Source organism: Haemaphysalis longicornis, unplaced genomic scaffold (genome assembly GCF_048455015.1).
Source record: "Haemaphysalis longicornis isolate Haplotype H1 unplaced genomic scaffold, Haemaphysalis longicornis Haplotype H1 scaffold_1, whole genome shotgun sequence".
In the NCBI taxonomy this organism is placed as follows: domain Eukaryota; kingdom Metazoa; phylum Arthropoda; class Arachnida; order Ixodida; family Ixodidae; genus Haemaphysalis; species Haemaphysalis longicornis.
In genome coordinates this window covers 106,743,556-106,756,194 of record NW_027526203.1, presented here as the reverse complement: position 1 = coordinate 106,756,194, position 12,639 = coordinate 106,743,556, and the positions used below count along the sequence as shown (strand labels likewise).

Here is a 12,639-nt window from a genome sequence, read left to right as displayed (position 1 = left end):
CAGGCTCTTGCACGTAACGCCCAGCTGCGACAATGCTGAACGAAACTAGCTGCAGATTATTTGAACGGCTGAACGGCTGAAAGGGTCCCCCTTCCGCCGTGTTGCGACGTTCAGCCGTAACGCACTTTTAGCCGTAGTGAGACTCTCCGCCGTGTTGCGACGTTCAGCCGTAACGCACTTTTAGCCGTAGTGAGACTCTCCGCCGTGGTGCGACGTTCAGCCGTAACGCACATTTAGCCGTAGTGAGACTCTCCGCCGTGTTGCGATGTTCAGCCGTAACGCACTTTTCGCCGTAGTGAGACTCTCCGCCGTGTTGCGACGTTCAGCCGTAACGCACATTTAGCCGTAATGCGACTGTCCGCCGTAATGAGATAGAACCGTTTTTTCGCGCGGGGGGAGGGGGGGGGGGGGAAGGGGGTGAGGGGAGGGGGAAGACTTTCCAGCACAAGAACTGTGCCTGAAGGACCTACGACGTGTCCACACGCGCTACTGTGTACAGTTTTTGCTTCCTCGTTTTCTTTCTTTTTTCTGAGGTGGCAAATAACGCTATGTTAGTACGGTGTCAAATGTGAAAATAAGTTATCCGCACGGTTTCCTGCAGTGATGCGTTAAATGGTGTAAAACGTATATGTTTGCGCGCAGGTATGCCATTTTGTCTTTTTTTACATACGGATTAGTATGAATGTATTTGTAATCTGTTTAGCGTTTTCTCTTCTTTTGCTGTATTGTGTTTTTCTTATGTATACAGGTAATCATGCCGTCCTTGTTACTGTATATATCTATTCCCACACATGCCTAAGGCCTGGCACTCAGGCTGGAAGTATGAAATAAATAGTAAATAAATAAAAATAAAGCACTATCTTCAAGTTTCTGAGACTGAAATTATGGCGCAAGGGGGGTTGCCAAGAGCTGAACGAGCGCCGCTTTTTTAACGCTATTATATCGAAGCGGCGTCCGTTTTATCAAAAATCGTTTTCTCGAATGCCGGTTTATAGATTCACCAATGTTCGTTGGTTTTTTTCGTTTAAATTGTTATTTTATTCAATTTATGTACCATTCATCCCAATGCTATTTAAACGCTTTTTACCAGAGGGAATATATTAATTAGAGGTGTGTTCAAGTTTAATTAATTGTTTTTCATCCTTTTGAAAAATTCCCAGTATATTGCCGTAGTTTCGCAGTTTTTTTCCCGCAGCTTTTTGTTCAATATTTGTTGCCTTTAAGCTTTGCGAATTTTCTCATTCTTGTCTGCGCTCTAGAGAATGTGTTTGATATTTTGTTAATTGTAAATATTAAAATTGTGGCCGCGCTCCACTGCTTCCAAGGCGCTTCCATCAGAACAGCACCAGTTAAAAACTGATATGCGTTAAAAACGGTTATAAAAAGTATAAACGACGCCGTAAGAAGCATGCATATACGTGAAAAAGTCAATGGCGCTTAACCGAAATGGAAGCAATTATACATTTACAGCACACTGTTACAGTTAAAGTGTCGTGAATTATACGAACGCAATGGTAGTGCTGCACCTGAAATTAACCCCAATTTTGAGCATTGATGTTTGGGATTCCAAGTTACTACTATTTAGACGCCTATGAACGGCCCATTTTAGACGGGTCTAGGACATTTCGATGTACTGGAACATTTCAATGCGGGATGTTACGGTGCAAGCATTCCGGTGCACCGACATTTTCATACGCCAACTTTTCTGCGAACGGATTTGTGTGCTTATTTGTGTGAAACTTTCGGCAACTTATTATTTGCGTAGGTATTAGGTTATGGATGACTGTCTACGCACTGATTGCATCGTTTGTGTTTATGCTTTGAAAGTTTTCGGTCAGAATTTGAGATTTTTTAGAGCTTTATTTAATAACTCCTTTAGGCAATACCAATTATTATGTATCTTATTTTTTTCTAGGGGCGCGGGCGAGGGTTCAGAAAGTCACAAAAACAGCAGCTTCTTGCCGCCTTGTGTGGCGCCTTGCATCTGCGCAAAAAGAGATATTTAACGATGTTACGGCACATATAATGTTACACTGACGTCGAAAGGGACAAATTATGCAGCTCTTAAAGCTTTATGCTGTCGTTCATGAAACTTTGTGTAAATGAGCTGAAGAAACGGTTTTCATTAAGACTTGTAACAAATAAAACTTGCTCAAACGTAGGCACTTCCAAAAAAAGACGTCTATTGCTAAGCTTGCGCACCAAGCTTCTGAACTGTGCCTTTTCTGTGCACCCTTCGGTGCCACACACAATAATTGCAGCTCTCTTTCCTAGGTGTAAATTCCGAGGACACCTAAGCACTTTTTTATGATACAGTGATTGAGAAAGCATTAGTGTCCAGTTGCCGAACGTGCACTCTCAATCGTCCTTTTTTCTTTTCTGTCTGTCTATCTGTCCGTCTGTCACTCGATTCAGCCGCTGGGCCAAACATGAAACAATGCTGGAACAAGGAGTATATATAGGCAAAACCGTCCCAAGCTACTGAACCTGGCGGAGTGCATATATTTCTACGTGTCAATATTGTTCAGAAGAAAAACTTGGCCGCGTATCTGCTCGCTTCGCTGCAAATGTCGTCGAAAGGCGATAGTCTTCTGCAGCCCCTGCCGTCTCATACATTCTCCTCCCCCCTCTCTCACTCCTCGCGCGTCTGACGCGATGGAGGTTAGCTAAATTAAATCCACTTTTCCCGCGCTGCAGAGCTCGCACGCCATCTGTTGGAACCTTTGCTACTGTTCGGCTTAGGGTTGCGCTCGACCTCGAGGCTCGGGCGCCAGCTTCTTTTCGTATTTTTTGGTCAAACCATTGTTTTAACGCCTCTTTTTTAAATTGCTATCGTGAAATCCAAGGCCATGTCTATGCTTATTTAAAAGAACGCGCGTAATCCCGGTTATGTGCTTACATTTTGCCTCAAATGTACCTGGGGTTTCCTTCGCGCCATATTATTGGGACATGTATGACAAATCTTGGCAGTTTTAGAAGTTTGGAACGGTTTTGCGTATATAAGCGTCTTGTTTAATAATATTTATAACTTTTGAACCGGTGGCTGAATCGGTGCCGTCCACCGGGCGGGCGCCCTAACATCTGCGCTTCATGCTCGCCAAATAAAGATATATCAATCAATCAATCCCGTTTAAGTAGCCCAAGAAAGACTATCGTCTTTAAAAAAGCATTAGGCATAATTGAGGCAAAACATTAGTGCATAACTGGCCGCAGCAGCGTTCTTTTATTCAAAAATAGACGTGCGATTGGTTTTAATAAAAATGCGGTAAAAGACGGTGTCAAAAACAGGCCAGATAAAAGTAAATATAATAAAAGAAAGATGTCTCCTCAAGAGTGAGAGAGAGAAACCTTTATTCGGGGCAAGGCTGGCCCTAGGCCTGTTGGGGGAATAGGATCAAAGGAATGGGTAAGGAAGGGGAGCAGACCGGCCGTTCTATACAGCTCGTGCTAGACCGCTTGTGACTGCGAATACAGCAATCTTGTGAAGGATGGGAGTGCCCACGGAGTGAGGGTCTATGGCTATCGCGGGATCGTTGGTGGGGGCAGAGAAATTTCTATAGCGAGTTAATTTGGGGCAAAACCAAATGAGGTGGTGCAGATCAGCTTTGGTTAGGGAGTGGCACTTGTTCACGAATACCTCAGCAGCTCTTGGAAGCGTAGGTAGAGAAGCCAGGAACCCAGGCGGGGTGAGGTTTTTGAGGCGCTGTTCCAAGAACAATTGAAAGAAAAGGTCCCAACAGGTGGCGCGCGAACCAAGAAAACGAGGGAAAATTGAATCTAATTCATCAAACTTCAATTGCATTAATTATGGGGGAGGCAGGGGGAGAAGAACAGCGTGAGGGGGAGAGGGGAGGATGTTACGAGGCGGGGGCGGCCGAAGGCTATGGTATACATTTGCAGCGAAGCAACCAGATACGCAGCCAATTTCTTATCTTCTCCTCGTGGCTATGACTCGGCACATACCCGGGGAACGTACTGTAAATAAAAATACTACTTACAGTACGGTAGCATACCCCATTTCAGGTAGTATGACGGACAGGGCGTTTCACGTAAGAGCGCTAGTCCAAGAATATTGTTCACTGATCATGTCGCACACTAGCCGGTGGTTGGGGCGGGGAGTATTAAAATATTTTAGTGTACGTCTAAAAGAAAAGAAGAACCTACCCGCAATCAGTAGCACCTTTCTCTTCTTGAGCAAAGCTGCCTCAGGGGCTAGCGCGTGCAAGTCGATCCAGCACGTGCTCTTTTCAGAAGCGTTCTCGTCGGGCCGGCGTGCGTCTTTTTTAGCTTTGGAGGCACCGGAAAGCCCGTTGAGCGGACGCGTCCCACGCAATAGAAAACATTCATAACGTGTTTTTCTTTTACTTGCCGAAGACTTGCATATGCTCATCTGCTTGTTTTGGCACTGTCGCGTTAATTGCGTATTTCTTTGTTTTCCGTTACTCATAATGTTAGTATACTTGCACCTCAACCTTAACGCAAAGTAGGTAAGGGTTGAGGCATTTGATTTTTGGTTTTTTATGAACCCCGAAATAATAGATTATGATCTTGCTCTACCGCTTGTGCTTTGCAACAATAACGCAAAATGTTTTTGTGCTGCAAATTATTTGTCAATGCAGATATTAGCATAGGAAAAATAATTTTCCTGAATTCGGGTGTGAATGTTCGCGCGTAGAAATTAAAAGCGAGCAGAAAAAGAAAAGCTCGTTTCGTTTAATTGCATGCGTCTTCAAAAGACGCCCACATATCAGACACCTGATTAATTCTAATGTATGAATCAATGTACCAACGCAATTTGTGCAAGTTGTTCAACAGCAAAAATATAAAAAAGTTCGGGATGTGCCAAGTGCGAACAAGTATCATGCAAGCGGAAGAAAATAAAAATGCCCTGTGACAAATTGAACAGATGACCCCTTAATGTCGAAAAGGTGACCCATGGGACCTGAAAGGCTTTCGGAACCGACGTCCCCCAACAACACGTTTCATTCCGTGAAATAGCCAGGACACCGGGCTGGTCGAGCGGCGCGGTGAGCAGACGATGCGTCCGTAGCAGACGACAAGACGACACTGGCAAAAGTTAACTCATTAGCGACGCTGCAGTTGACCCGAGCCTGCTCGATACGTACTAACGCACATTGTTTCACAAGTCGAAAGAAAATTTTACCCGGCTCTTTCCTTCGAGTGAGAAATGCGGCACGAGCGCCACGAAAAAAGCAGGCGTCCGAGCGGGGCGAGCCCTCCCCGTCCACACGGGTAGGGTGCCTCGATGCGCGCCCGCAGAGCGGGGGCGCATCGAGGCACCCTACACACGGGGGAACCGCAGCCCATGTATTCTAGTAACGTTGGCCCATGCGGGGTCGTTTTGTGAGGGCTCCCCTCTTGTTTTTTTTTTTTTTTTTTCCTTCCTGGTTCGGCGAATTTCAAAGGCGAAAAGCTGGCCTGTTTGGGAAACCATCGCGAGCGGCTAGACCCTGTGTGAAGGCCCTGCTTCTCGCACCGCGGGGGAGAGAACAAGAGAGAAGGAATTGTGTCTTCAGGTCGCGACGCCACGTGGTGTCAGTTTTTCGAAACTCGACGCCGTGTCCCGAAATCCTGGCCATGCGGCTCCGAACGTAGTGGGTGACGTCGGATGTAAGGCGGGGCCAGAAGTACTTCGCCTTGATTTTTGCAATAGTGCGAGCTGTGCCGAGATGTCCGGAAGACGGGTCGTCGTGGCACGCTTCCAAAATTTCGTCATGGAGCTCTGCAGGGATGACAAGTAAATAATGAGTTCTCGTTCCGGGGCTGAAATTCTTCTTCACGAGGACTGAGTTTTTGAGGCTGAATGCTGGCAAGTTCCGCTTGAACGACCTAGGCACGGCGACATTTCGTCCTTCGAGGTAGTCGATCATGACGCGCAAGTCGGGGTCGGCACGCTGCTGGGCGGCTAGGTCGCTCTCCGTAACGACTCCGAAGAACGCGCTGTCTTCATCGCAGTCTTGTGGTGGCGGGTCGACGGGGGCGCGGGACAGGCAGTCGGCGTCGGAGTGTTTCCTGCCGGATTTGTAGACGATTGTAACGTCGAACTCTTGCAGGCGCAAGCTCCACCGCCCAAGACGGCCAGAGGGGTCCTTGCCGCGAACTATGTTTGGGCTTGCTTATTTATTGTTTGTTTTTACTGCCGGGCCACGCCCGGTTGTGTTATCTGCGTTCCAAGCAAAGCGCGTCTTCCATTCTTTATTTTTATGCCGCACGGGCTATCACATTCAGATAAGCAAACTGTTTCGCCCTAACGTCGCTAGCCCTAGCAAAAATTCTGATAGAAACTTGTATTAGTCTTATACATTTTTGTATTAGGTGTATAAGACATGTATTAGTCTTATACAAACTTGTATCAGTTTCATAAGTTTCATATGCAAGTTGTATTAGTCTAATACAAATACACCTATTAGTTTGTATTAGTTTACAAATACTAATAGATCTGATAGACCTGAGACTAATACGAACTAATAGAGACGTATTGGTTTTAATAAAAACTAATACAAATGGACCCGCAAAGTGCGATTTCCTGAATTTTTATTTTTTCTGGAAAATCACAAGCCAAAAAAGGTTGAAATGATCGTCCTTGAGCAATAATGTTTATTTGGTATATTATTATGAAGCGTTTTGTTCGCTAACAAATCTCCGTAAATCTCCAACCAAATTCTTATGCAAAATAGGTCAACTTTTTTTTTTCATTTTCGCTCCTAAAAATGCGCTTCATTAAGAGCGCTGATGGGAGCTGGGAGTGCTGCGCCAGCGATAAGCCACCTTACCTGACCTAGCGTCACTAAATAAGCTACGCCTTTATTTAGTGACGCTAACCTGACCTAAAGGCCCTTGATCGGCGTTTAAAGCAGATGATGGGACTTTAACCTGACCGTACCTGTGAGGCTGCAAGAAGAGCAGCAAGAAATCTAACGAAGCCGAAAAAACTGCAACGAAGTCAAGCCAAGCCATGCCAATGGTCTTCGTTGGGTAGCCAAGATGGCGACGGTATCAAAGTGCGGCTAGAGTGAACTAGAATATTCTAGTTCACTCTAGTGCGGCTGGCGTGTGTGTACGTTCGGGAAGAAGACGGTTAGAAGGAAGCGGCTTCTAGCGTTATTTCACATCAGACGCGTGTGCATCGCGTCATCTAGAAGTGTTGGAGATGTGTCTAACGCCCGTATAACTTTGGCAAGTATGAACCAGGCCGCAGCGCGATCCATCATGGACCCGTCACCTCGCGGCTCCGGACATCTTTGCTCTGTCTGCTATGATCTTTAACGAACGCCTGACATCGAAGAAAGCGTGTGCATCACGTCATCCAGAAGTGTTGGCGCTGTGTCTAGCGCCCGCCGAACATTGACAAATGTGATCCGGGCCGCCGCCCGACCCATCTTTGACCTGTCACCTCGCCGCTTCGGACTCCTTTGTTCATTCTCAACGGAATGCCTCACGAAGAAGATACTCCATTCTAATCGCGTGTTGCGGAAGGGTGAATGCCGTTTTGAAGTTGCATCGAAATGGGAATGGTGTTCAATCGGCCATTAATGCGCTCGATATGTACCTACGGCTGGACCATACAGGTTTGACGAGCTTTTCTGATTGCATGCTGCAGCTATTTTGTGGATTCGCATTGCAATTTATTCATTCGTTCTTAATCAGGTTACGAACTAATGTAACACTAAATTATTCAGCCAGATTTCTGCCAGCCTGAGGAATTTGCCTGTGTACCCTGATAATAAAATGTCTTGCCATGTTTCATTGCTTTGTTCGAACTTGCACTGGTTCTGATAGAACTAGTACACTCTGGTCGACCTATCAGACTAATACAGTCTGATAGACCTACCAGACTAATACACACTGATAGACCTAATAGACTAATACAGACTAATAGACCTAATAGACTAATACAGACTGATAGGACTAATAGGCTGATACAAACTGATAGACCTAATAGACTAATACAGACTGATAGGTCTATTAGTGGCAATAAGCATATACGTGTATTAGAATTTGTATCAGAATTTTTGCTAGGGAGCCCAGAATAATCGTCTGTGATCTACAATGTTCTGGATGTGAATCGACGGTTCCAGAAACACTCGCGCCGAAAGATAAAAAGCCTGCAGAGCAGACGCCTCGGCATTCGATTCTGCGACGCTCGCCGACGCAAGTCACTTTGTTGACCGCTGCTTCGCCGCCTCTGTATTCTTTTGAGTTGTTAGGGGAGCACAAGTTCGCTCCAATAAACTTGTTTCTCCTTCATAACAACTTCGTCGTCCTTGGCTTCGTGACATCTGGTAGAGGTGCGCAGTACTCACCATTTATGCTCTCTACGACATCTGGAAGCCGCCAAGCCAGCCCATACATGGTTCGCGGCAATATATATATATATATATATATCAAGGTTGCAGTCGTCATTGCCAGTGCTATTCGGCTTTTTTTCGAAATATATAATAGGGCCGAATGACGTGTGCTTGTCACGTTTCGTTCTACGTCTCCCGCGGTAGTCGAGGGGCGGCGCTAGTTGACCGGCCTCAGAGCTCTTGTAAATATAAACCCCCGCTTTAAAGTCGAGAGAGAAGCCGCTGTGGGGATAGCGTAATTGGTTAACGCACCGCACCGGTTATGCGGAGATGTGGGTTCGAGTCCCGCTCCCGGAAAACGGCGGATTTTTTCTCGACTTATATTTTCGCTTATTTATCAATGAATCAAAGAAACGTGACAAGCACACGTCATTCGGCCCTATTATATATTTCGAAAAAAAGCCGAATAGCACTGGCAATGACGACTGCAACCTTGATATGTATCTTTACCGAGTCCCTCGTCCCGTATCTCTCTGTTCTGCTACATGCATTACGAGGCACTGGCTCCAGCAGTTCGGATATGCCAATTGCTAACCCCGACCTCCGACCACGTTCTACGTGGCGGCCGCTGGGAAAGAAGACGTTCTACGTCTCCCGCGGTAGTCGAGGGGCGGCGCTAGTTGACCGGCCTCAGAGCTCTTGTAAATATAAACCCCCGCTTTAAAGTCGAGAGAGAAGCCGCTGTGGGGATAGCGTAATTGGTTAACGCACCGCACCGGTTATGCGGAGATGTGGGTTCGAGTCCCGCTCCCGGAAAACGGCGGATTTTTTCTCGACTTATATTTTCGCTTATTTATCAATGAATCAAAGAAACGTGACAAGCACACGTCATTCGCCCCTATTATATATTTCGAAAAAAAGCCGAATAGCACTGGCAATGACGACTGCAACCTTGATATGTATCTTTACCGAGTCCCTCGTCCCGTATCTCTCTGTTCTGCTATATATATATATATATATATATATATATATATAAATAAATATATATATATATATATATATATATATATATATATATATATATCAGTGTGTCGAACCGAAAAAAATACCGGTTCGGTTACGGTTCTGGTTCAGGCGAAATCATTTCGTTCCGGTTCAGTTCCGGTTCCACAAAATCACGTACCGAACCGGTTCGCGAACCGGTTCGGCAGCTTGAACCGGTTCGCAAACCGGTTCGATGAGTTCAATTATCGCTCAAATTAAAAAAAAAACATTTAGTAGTTTAAAACAACAGTCAAATCAAAATACAGAGAAAAATTCAAAATGCTGCTGTTCCCCAAGGGCAGAGGCACAATTGCAAAGCACACTTTAAACGATTACGAGATATTAGAAATACGAGATATTAGAAAAACAGATGAAGTATCGACAATTTACCACCTAGTTTCTCGCCCAGACTTCATGTTGACCTAGCGACTATGCATAAAGCCACCGCCAAGAGATATGATGGTGGGATATATTTTCTGTCCTTTCCTTTTTTGTTGAATTCGCAATCGTCGCTATGGAATCGCCCATCACTCTAACCTTGAAACCTTAAATTTAGGCCTGCGTACCAGCGCTTAATACCAATGGCGCACATTTTTTATATTTGTAACAAAAACGAAAAATCGTACAACAGGCACATAAATACTACAAATGAATTAGATTATTTGGTCACCCTGAATAATTTGTTAGCTGTCACCTTATCGAATGTGGTAGCCACACTTTTGTTAAAAGTAAGCTTTAGTTAACGCTCGGTCGCTGCATTATTGCTCTGACCACTGCAATTCCTTTTGCGATAGCTATACCGGATGTGTGCATTACAATCAGTATGTCATCGTACCGCCTGACCCTCGTTCTGTGTGCTACATTGCGGAATCTTATAACAGATTATGTTGTTACAAATAACAGATTATGCTGTTACAAAATGAAAGGGAAATTCGACGCGCAGAGCATGAGATGGGACGTTTTTGGGCAGACGCTCTTTAATTCACCCACAGCAGTACTCCCCTCCAGAACGAGTAGCAGTAGAAGTAATGTAGCGACTTTTGGCAGTCAGCACAAGTGCACCTTCGAAAAAAAGCAGATCTGAAAGAGACAAAACTGCATAAGCAGCAAACGGCTTTGCCACTGAGCAGCTCCTGCGGTCACACTTGTCAAGTATTAACAATTTGCTGGTGTCGGACCTTTTAAACAAATTACGAAATGCAAAAAGTTTGCACACATCGGGTGTGGGCTTTCGCTGTTGCGCAGTGGAGCACTCCTGCAGCCTGATATTGCTCCAATAAAGTCGCAGCTAGGGAAGGGCAAAGTCGTTTTATATCCCCTGCAAGCTGCCGAGAATGAGATTTCGTTTGGTCAGCTTGCACTACGCTCGCGCTTCAAGCCGCAACAGACCATTGCTACATTGGTGTTCATTCATTTCCATTGTTGTTAGATAGAGCGTGATAGTGTTCAATTGTCTGGAGGGGAAAGTGCGCGAGCGGGTACGAAGTTGATGGTACGTAAAAAAAAAGGCTTGGATTGCACTGACTGTGCTATATCAACAACGGAGGATCGAACCGTTTAGGCATTAACCGGTAACCGTTATTTCTTTTTTTCGGTTCAGTTCCGGTTCGGGTTCAGCGTGCTCAAAAAATACCGGTTCGGGTTCGGGTTCAGTTCCGGCAAAAATACCGGTTCAGTTCCGGTTTTCGGTTCGGTTCGGTTCCGGTTCGACACCCTGATATATATATATATATATATATATATATATATATATATATATATATATAAATAAAAATATATATATATATATATAAAGAAATATATATATGTATATATATATATATATATATATATATATATATATATATATATATATATATATATATATATATATATATATATATATATATATATATATATATATATATACATATACATATACAGAAAGTAACGCCGGCAGTCTACAACGCCAAAGAAGGCATAGGGGAATGGTTAGACTCTTTTTACCGGTAGTGACGTTACAATATTATTTTTTTATTAATTACGTGAGAAAGAAAGAAAGAAAAACACGCGCCCAGAGTGGGGACCGAACCCACGCCTTTCGATTAGATCTCGAATGCCTTACCAATTCGGCTATCTGGGCGACTGTGTTCTTCGCTTTCTGGGGTATTTATATTTACTACAACTGTATCTGACGCTTGAGGGTGGTAGCCAGCGCCACTCAGACTACGCGGGGAGAAGGGGACCTTCTTTTCAACCCCCGCGGCGTGAGTCGAACGTCTACAGCCTGTCATAAGCGGGTAACTGGCGGGAAACCCTCTTATGCTACCTTGGCATCAAGGCTGCCAGAACCGAGGCCCTCGCTAAGCTTTCGCACGATAATATGGTTTGGAAATGAGGGGCTCGTTAGGAAATACAGAAAGAAACGCCGGCAGTCTACAACGCCAATGAAGGCATAGGCGAATGGTTAGACTCTCTTTACCGTTAGTGACGTTACAACATTATTTTTTATTAATTACGTGAGAAAAAAAGAAAGAAAAACACGCGCCCAGAGTGGGGACCGAACCCACGCCTTTCGATTAAATCTCGAATGCCTTACCAATTCGGCTATCTGGGCGACTGTGTTCTCCTTCGCTTTCTGGGGTATTTATATTTACTACAACTGTATCTGACGCTTGAGGGTGGTAGCCAGCGCCACTCAGACTACGCGGGGAGAAGGGGACCTTCTTTTCAACCCCCGCGGCGTGACTCGAACGTCTGCAGCCTGTCATAACCGGGTTCTGCAGCCTTGATGCCAAGGTAGCATAAGAGGGTTTCCCGTCAGTTACCGCTGCGCCCTCACCCCCTCGTTCTTCCCTCTTCACCGTGACCCCTTTGCGAGCGACCGCCGAGAAGCGCTTACAGCGCCAAACAGGGACCGGGAAAGGGGGGAGGTGGAGTTTTCGTTGTCTAATTTTGCCATCCTTGACTGTTAAGCTGCACAGCGGCACCGCTAAATGTTTGCGACTCGTACATGCGCGTCCGGACTCGAGCTTGTGATAAAACTTGTTTGCACTACTGTACTCACGAGTGCATATACTCAAGAGTGCAAGCACTCGCAAAACCAGTATTTATGAGTATTGTACTCATGAGTATTGTACTCATGAGTACTGTGTACTCATGAGTACTGTGTACTCATGAGTACTGTGTACTCACGAGTAATGTATACTCATGAGTACTGCCCAAGTAGCACAGAACATTAGAATAACGTTATCTGGAAGTTGCGAAAGTTTAAATAACGTTAAATGTTACGTGGCAATGTTTATGT

At 45.0% G+C, this 12,639-nt stretch overlaps 1 non-coding gene across 1 annotated transcript; it reads right to left on the bottom strand.

Annotated features, from left to right (window-relative positions):
• Positions 1-11,877: 11,877 nt before the first annotated feature.
• Trnak-uuu (transfer RNA lysine (anticodon UUU)) lies at positions 11,878-11,949 on the bottom strand. The gene has a single exon. It is a non-coding gene; the product is annotated as a tRNA-Lys (tRNA).
• Between the last annotated feature and the right edge of the window lie 690 nt (positions 11,950-12,639).